This window comes from Phyllostomus discolor, chromosome 6 (assembly GCF_004126475.2).
Source record: "Phyllostomus discolor isolate MPI-MPIP mPhyDis1 chromosome 6, mPhyDis1.pri.v3, whole genome shotgun sequence".
Lineage (NCBI taxonomy): Eukaryota > Metazoa > Chordata > Mammalia > Chiroptera > Phyllostomidae > Phyllostomus > Phyllostomus discolor.
In genome coordinates, this window is record NC_040908.2 from 169,266,041 (window position 1) to 169,273,874 (window position 7,834).

Genomic DNA, 7,834 nt, shown 5'->3' on the forward strand with positions numbered 1-7,834 from the left:
GGCGCTGCCTGCGACAAAGCCCCAGAGATGCCCGGGAAGGAGGGACACGATCTGACTCTGCAACAGGGGTCCGTGCGGTTCGGAGAGCCCAGGTCTGTGCTGTTCCTGCGACAAGGAACTTAATCCAGGCTCACTCTCCCCACCCCCCGGTCCCCCTCCCCCAGAACACGAGGGGCTCGCTCTCTGAGGGGTCGACTCAAGAAGGCTCTGCACTCAGAGAACTGGGCACCAGTGGACTGTGTGAGATTTTAAATGCTGCATCATGAAGTCCCAGGCTCCCCTCCTCCAGTCCCCTCCAACACGGGAAGGAACCGGGTCGTTCCCAGCGGGACTCTGCACACCGGGGCAGGTGTGCCCACAGGTCAGAGTTGTCCCACAGCAGCGAGGGGCCGCCTCCCGCCGGCCAGCAGGCCGCACCAGCATGCCCACCGACAGCAGGGGCAGGCGAGGTGGGGGGCGGAGGGAGCCAACCCTGTGCCCTGCTGGCGGGGGCCCAGACAGGCGCCGCCCCCATGGGAACAGTGTGAGGGTCCTGGAGGAGCTGATGGGGGATCTGCCTCTGACCCAGCGACCCCTGCGGAGATCACACCCCAGGAACCCCGAAACCCCAATCCAAAAGCACCCTGGCCCCCACGTTCACAGCAGCACAGTTTACAGGAGCCCAGTGCTGGGAGCAGCCCAAGTGCCCACCTGTGAGCACCCTGTCCCACTCCGTCCTGCCCTGGGCCTTGGGGGTCAGGGGAAAACACGTGGACGTCCGGGCCCCAGGGTCCCTCCTGTGCCCTCCTCCCTCCCGCTTCTCCCCCGTCTTTCCTGTGCCGTGGCCAGGGCCACGGCCTCCCTCTGCAGCGGGCTGTGGGGTCTGTGCTCGCTGCCCCACCGTCCCTCACTGGCACCCCGGGCTGTCCCAGCAGAGGCTCGCCACCCACTCTGGCCCTGGGGACGAAGCACTGGGGACGGTGGTCCCAGAGGAACCAAAGCAGGACATGGGCTGGGCAGCAGGGCAGGGAGGGTGGAGGGGTGGTTGCGAACTTTGACCTAAGACTGAAATGCGCCGGGTGGCAAGGGTTAATGCAGCTCTGTCCCTGCTGTGCCCTCATCAGAAAGCAAAACAGGAAGCTGCCTGTGCCTGCCGGTTGCGGCGGGGGGGGGGGGGGGGGGGGGGGGGGGGGGGGGGGGGGGGGGGGGTGCGGGATCCTGGCTCTGCCTCTCTATGTGCTTGTGGGCGGGGCACGGGATGTTTGGGTAGAGGGATTCAGAGGGGCAGCTCCTCCTAAAGACACCGCACCTCGGCACCACAGCCACATTCTAGGAGTGCTGTACCCCTCTTCTCTCTGTCCCCGCGGCCATCACAGGACAGCAAAGGGACAGGATGGGCGGGCTTTCGGTTCCTAAAGGCTGTCGAATCTGGAGGAATCTGCAGCGTTTTTCCCTTTGTGATCTGGAGATTGGGGTCTGAGAATAAGCCCCGAGCTCCCCAGAAGGAAGGTGGGGACCCGGGGTGGAGGAAGCATGGGGCTGGTGACTGAGAGGCCTGTACATGCCGGGCAGTGCAAGGGTGGCCGGGAGAACCCACACGGGGTCCTCAGCGAGTGAGTTACTGCCCCAGGCGTGGGCGAACCTGCCCAGGACGCCAGAACGCGCTGCACTGACGGTGTGCTCCCAGCTGGCAACAGGGAGGAGGGAGCAGCTGCGTCCCCAGCCTTTGTTAAAGCAGGACGGACCCCTCCCCTCCAGCTCCCAGGCCCACACACAGGGCCATGGACGTCCATCGGGGGGAAACAGGTCACCTGTCCTCCTCGTGGGACCAGGGCTGGTTCTGGGGTGAGGCTGGGGCTTCCTTTGACCCCGGGCCCTTCGTGGGGTCTGCGATCACAGCACACAGTGCTCCAAAAACTGGGCCGGGGAAGCGCCCCACGGAGACACCTTCTGTTGGTGACAGTGCGGACGCGGGAGCCTGGGGCTGGAGAGACGTGGAAGCAGGAACAGTGAAGGTGTGTCCCCCCCACCCCCAGGTGTCCCGAGGGGACAGAGGTCCTGCAGCAGTGCAACTGCACGGCGGACACGGTGTGGGGCCCGCCTGGTCCAGGTGAGAGGGGATCGCTGTTGTTAAGGGGTCTGTCTGAGGAGAGGAGACCCCGTGACCCGGGGGAGCCGTCTGACGGGGGCAGTGCCGTTCCCGCTCCTTCCCATCAGCCCTGGGACCAGCAGCACACCACTCCTCCTCGGCCCCCAGCAACCCTGAGTTACTTTCTGGGACGGACCCTCTGTTCAGGACGGGTCACAGACACAGAATCCAGTGACGTGTGGCCTTGTGTGCCCGGCTTCTCTGGTTCTGGCTGGTGTCTCCCAGACCCTTGGGTCACAGTGGGACCTGCCAGGGTGTCACCTCTCTGTGTGGCCGAGGGACACTCAGACGTAGGTTCAGACAGACACGTGTGGTGGTGTTCACTCTCCTGCTCAGGGACTCGGGGACATTTCTAAACAAACACCCTGAGCCCCAAATGCTCTATGACAAGGACAGCTTTTCAGTCAGTGGTGTTGGGGACCCTGGACATCCCCAGGTCCGGGAGGACTTGGGCTGTAGGTCACAGCAGACACAGAAATTAACTCAATGACCCAAAGACCCACCCGCATGGTCTGAAGACGACAGAACCCCTAGAGGGTCGGAGGGGACGACTGGCCACGTTGGATGGTGTTTGGGTCCCATGTGGTGACATGGGGTCACCTGGGGGGTGTCTCTGTCTGAGTGCCTCAGGGAGCCCCCGTCCCCGGTGGGTCCACAGTCCTCCGATGGCAGGGGCCCTCCTTCCTGTGCTGGCGGGTTCTAGTGCGTGGGTGTGCGTGTGTCTGTGCGCACAGGGGGCGGCATGTTGGTCTGTCGGTACATCTCACGGCGGGGGGTCCGTGTCTCCCCCTCAGGAGCGGTGCTGCTGTGCACACGGGATGCAGGTGCCCCGACCGAGGGCTTTCACGTCCTTCACAAGCGCACGTGGGGTCGGTCTGTCTGGACTCGGTCCCCCGGCTGCTGGGAACCAGGTCTGCTTTGCCCTGACAGAGACGCTTTCTGTTTCTCCCGCTGTCAGAGGGCAGACGCCGGCCCTGGCGGGTCGGGGGTTTCTCTGTTCCCTGTTTCCTTCGATCATCATCTATCTGTCATCAGAAAGCCAAAAGAGGGAGGATTCCACCCCACATGCCGCGGGCTCCCCAGGCATGCGCGCTCCGAGTTGGAGCCGGGGGAGAAGAGGGAGTGACGGCGCGGGCTGGGGGCGGGGTCTGCGCGCTGAGGGAGGACGGGGCGGGGCCTCGGCAGAGTTTTCCAAGCTCCGGCGTTGGGGCTCCAGTCAATCCGGAGGCGCCCCGAAGGGAAACAGCCTGGACGCCCTCACGGTGCTTCTCCGCGAGCCCCAGGCCCCTGGGCTCAGGGCCGCCCTGCCCCTCGGCCGTCTGAACGGTGAGGCGTCTGCAGCATTTGTGTGTTTTCTGGCTCCAGGGGACTCGCTGGGAGCCGGGGAAGAGAAGCTGAAGCTGAAGTGAGTCCGTGAAGGCGCCGTCCGCTAGGGGCGCGGTCGTAGGGGAGGCCCCCCGTTCGCGGGGTGTAGGGCCCGCGCCCGCCGCGGCGTGACTGAAACTCCGGCGCCGGCTTCGCCGCTGCTCCGGTGCGGGGCTCGCTCCGTCTCTGCGCTCCGCGCTCCCGAGTTCGCCGCCGCTCCCCGTCGGGGCGCTCGGGGAGGGCGGACCCCGTCAGCGGGTCTGATGTCGCCCGGGGACGTACAACGAGGCCGCAGGCGGGCAGGGTGCGAGCTCTGAGCCGGACCGGGGGCCGGGGAGACCTGCCGCCTTCCCTTCCGCCCCCCGCCCCCGCCCCCGCGCACTGGGTCCCAGCGGCTCGTGTTGGGAATTGTCCCAGCTCAGGGGGGGCCCCGCTTCCCACTCCCGCGGGACCCAAGATTCTCCCCCGGAGAGGCCGGGCGTGGGGAACCCAAGGCCGAGTTTCCTCGTGCGCGGTTCGGAACACGCCGGTTCAGGAACTGGCCCGTGGGGTGCGGGCCCTGGTGCGTGCCGGCGAGGGGGACCTGAACTGGATCTACGACTTCCTGGGAGGGGTGGGCACTGTCCACGTTGTCCCCGGTCTTCCTAGGAGCCTGGCAGCGGCGTCCCTGACTACCAGGAAGTGTGAAGCCGAGGACACACCCTTTTTGAGCCGAAGCTGTCGGGGCGGGCTGCGGGTGGGAGGAGCGGTGGCTCCCACCCCTGGGCGTGACCAGGGAAGTGCAGGGGGAGGAGCAGGGACCTGCGCGTAGGGGGCGGTTGCTGGTGTTGGTAAATCCTAAACCAAAGTCGCCTTTTCCGGGGATGGGCAGGGATTTTCTTTTAAGAAGCCTTTATTTGACTTGGCTGGCGTTGCTCAGTGGATTCAGCGCAGGCTGTAAACCAGGTATCGCAGGTTCGATTCCCATTTGGGGCACATGCCTAGGTTTCAGGCCATGGCCCCCAGCAAGTGCACATTGATGTTTCTCTCTTTCTCTCTCTCTCTCTCTCTCCCCCCTTCCCCCCTCCCTCCCTTCCCTCTCTAAAAATAAATAAATAAAATCTTTAAAAAAGGCCTTTCTTTAATAAAAATCAACTCTCTCCGGACCAGGCGAACGCCAGTTTCTGGATGACTTAGGCTCGTCTGCGCCCTGGCCGGCAAGCTGCAGAGGGGCCACGGGGTAGGGGTGGGCGCAAGCTCTAGGGTGCACACTCAGCACCCCTCTTTCCAGAGCTGGAGCAGGTCGGGAAGAGCGAGGGTGAGTCAGGTCCCCAGCCCCTGGGACACATGGAGCTGGGTTATCAGTCCAGAAGGTTCCATTCAGGCAGGAGCTGAGGGTTGGTGCTGTGCTGGGGACAGGCGGCCAGGTGCTGTGGCACCTCCTCAAGTAGAGGCCGCAGGGACCAGGTCGGGGTCCCTTCACAGCCTCACCTCTGTGTATCCGCCCCCCCCTCCACGGGGTCCTACGTCAGCAGAGACTGTGACCTGGACCTTGTCACCCAGTACAGCCCGTGCCAGCCTGGCTCCTTCACCACCCACCGACACCCGGAGACGGCGTGCCTGCCCTGTACCGAGTGCCGGGAGGGTGAGTGGGCGCACTGAGCTTGGGGGGCCCTTTGGTTCCCACAGCCCGCCCTGCAGGACCTGGCTCCTAGGAATCACCCCAAGGGCGGTGTCACAGGTGAACAGGATGTTGGGGTGAGCAGGACGCGTGTCTACAAGGATGACATGGAGTCTATGGTGCAAGGGTCCCCCTGAGGCCCCCGGGGATTCAGAGCCGCTGTCCGAGGGAGGAACACACACGGGTTCACCCGCACCTCTGCGTGTCCCACAGTCTGGGAGGAGGCTGGGGTTCTGCCACCTTCCCACCCAGTGCTCCCACCACCGGGCAGCAACCCAGCCCACAGTCCCGACCACTTGGAGGGGGGACTTAAATCCGAGCAGGGGTCAGGCCAGGTAGAAAGGCGGCAGCCTCCTGCCTGACGTGTCTGCCTCACTGACGAATAAACCGCAAGGCATGGAAAATAAATATAGTTCAGGATTCCTTGTTGTCCTTCTCAGGAGAAGGCCATTGGTATTTCAACAAGGGCAGCCTGAGTCTTGGCTTGGCTTTGGGCAGCGAGGACGGTGTAACAGAGTTGCTCCTGCCGACCCTGAGCTCAGTGTGTCCCCCATCACGTGTCCCCTCTTCGGCTCCTTTCTCGGTTCCTCCAGCCGTCAGGGCGCAGGCTGTCCGCTGTCTGGTTGATCTTGTTCCCGGGTGGTTTCTGCTTTCGGACGCAACCGCAGGAGGGGCTGACGACACCTCCCTCTGGTTACCTGTCACTGCTGCACGGAAGTGCACCCGGCGTCCACGTTGTGTCCTGCGACCTCACTGCCTTCATTTCCATGTTCTCTTGGGAGTTTGCGGGTCCTAAAATGGTCCTACGTATGGCGTCCTGCCATCTGCGAGCGGTGCGAAGGCTCCTTCTCCCTCGGATTTGCTTGCTGTTTGTGTCTGTCTCACGTGACCGCTGTTGCTCGGACTCCCAGTGCTCTGGTGGGGGGAGGTGGTGAGAGTGGGCGTCTGTCTTCCTCCTGGGTGGAGAGAGGGAGCTCCTCTCACCCTTGCGTGTAGTGTCACTGTGTGTCTAGAAATTGCGTTTTTTTTTAAGATTTTATTTATTATTGGAGAGAGTGGAAGGGAGGCAGAGAGACAGTGTGTGCTTGCCTCTTATGCGCCTCCTACTGAGGACCTGGCCCACAACTCAGGCATGTGCCCTGACCAGGAATCAAACCAGCGACCCTTTGTTTCCCACTCCGGTGCTCGGTCCACTGAGCCACACCAGCCAGGGAAGGAATTATGTTTTTAATAACACATTTTTATAAGTAATTAAAACAGAATTGGATGCAATTTATACACAGTGCTGTTGTAGATTTTACTATAATGAACAGCATTAAATATGAATTTTTGTGTTAATGCCCATTCAGCAATTCCTGACAATGTAATCCGTGGGGCTAAGGATAAAACTTTTTCAGGACATTTGGTATACTAGGAGTGACGGAACCAAAAATGGGAAAAAAAAAAACCCAGGAACTACCTTCTGGAGGCGCGCCTCTTATAGTCAAGACTCCCTCCGCTAGGCGAAAGTTCCAGGAGCCCATGTGCATCAGTGACCAGCTGGCGTTGTTGTGAGAGGGTGTGTTGTGCTTTACTGATTTTATTTTTTGATGACTCTTCCAGAGCACTGACCCATTTCCCGATGGGTGATTTACCAGCCCACCTGCCCACCTGGGCTGAGTGTTCAGCAGTTTTTATCAAAACCCCACGTGCCCACCCTCCCTACCCCCCCGATCTCACCCAGAGCGACTGTTTTTCTTTCCCGGGTGAAAAGAGTCCACAAACGGAAACGTCCGGACGTGTAGGTCGTGAAACAAAACAGCAGAAGCTCTGAGAGGCGTCAGAGTCGCCGAGTCCAGAGAGTGTTCAGGGCGGTGGAGGGACGTCCCCACGGGTGTCCCGCATCCAGCGGGGAGCATGTGAGGGTGACCAAAGGCTAAAGGTGTGTGAATAAAAACAGTTTTTATAAGTAGATTCTCTTTTTCGGTCGCCCTTTGAGTACGCGTGCTCCAAATGCATCCACAAGTGTTCACATTCACGTGAGACACAGGATGTAATTCCCATTCTAATCTATTTAAATTTCATTCCTTTGTTTTATATTTTAAAATGGTCTGTGGTAGGAATGAAAAACAATAAATATCCTCCAAAAGATGTGGAAATGTGTTCCCCACTCTGGAAACTAAATTTTAGACTTTAGAGCATTCGGATAATTTAAAGCACAGGGGGCCCAGGCCCTGGGCTTCTGCCCTGGATGACTCTTACCCGCTGGGAGGGGCGGCCCAAGAGGGAGGTGAGGGGGCGGGACCCATTGGCTGCTGTGCAGAGCTAGGCCTGCAGGGGGCATCAGCGGGATTGAGACTCAAAGCGCAGGGGCCTGGCTTCCTCAGAGGGTGGTCTGGGAGCAGGCACCTGGATGGGGAAGGGAAGTGTGGGCAAGTGGGGGGCTTCTGAGCAGGTTCCCACAGGAGAGCCCGGTGCTCCCTGCTGGCGAGGGATAAGGTACCTGCATTACCACTCCACGTTTCATGGCTGATTTCCATGGAGGGATCCAAGGAGAAGAGACCCCCAGGGGACATTTGCAGAGGAGGCTCTCGGGTCCCCAGTGATGGCGGTGGTGCCCGGTCGGCCCTGGGGAGGCAGCCTCTCCACGTGGAATCCTCCTCCTCCTTCCAGGTGGTCCCTGATGCCCAGCCCCTGCTGGG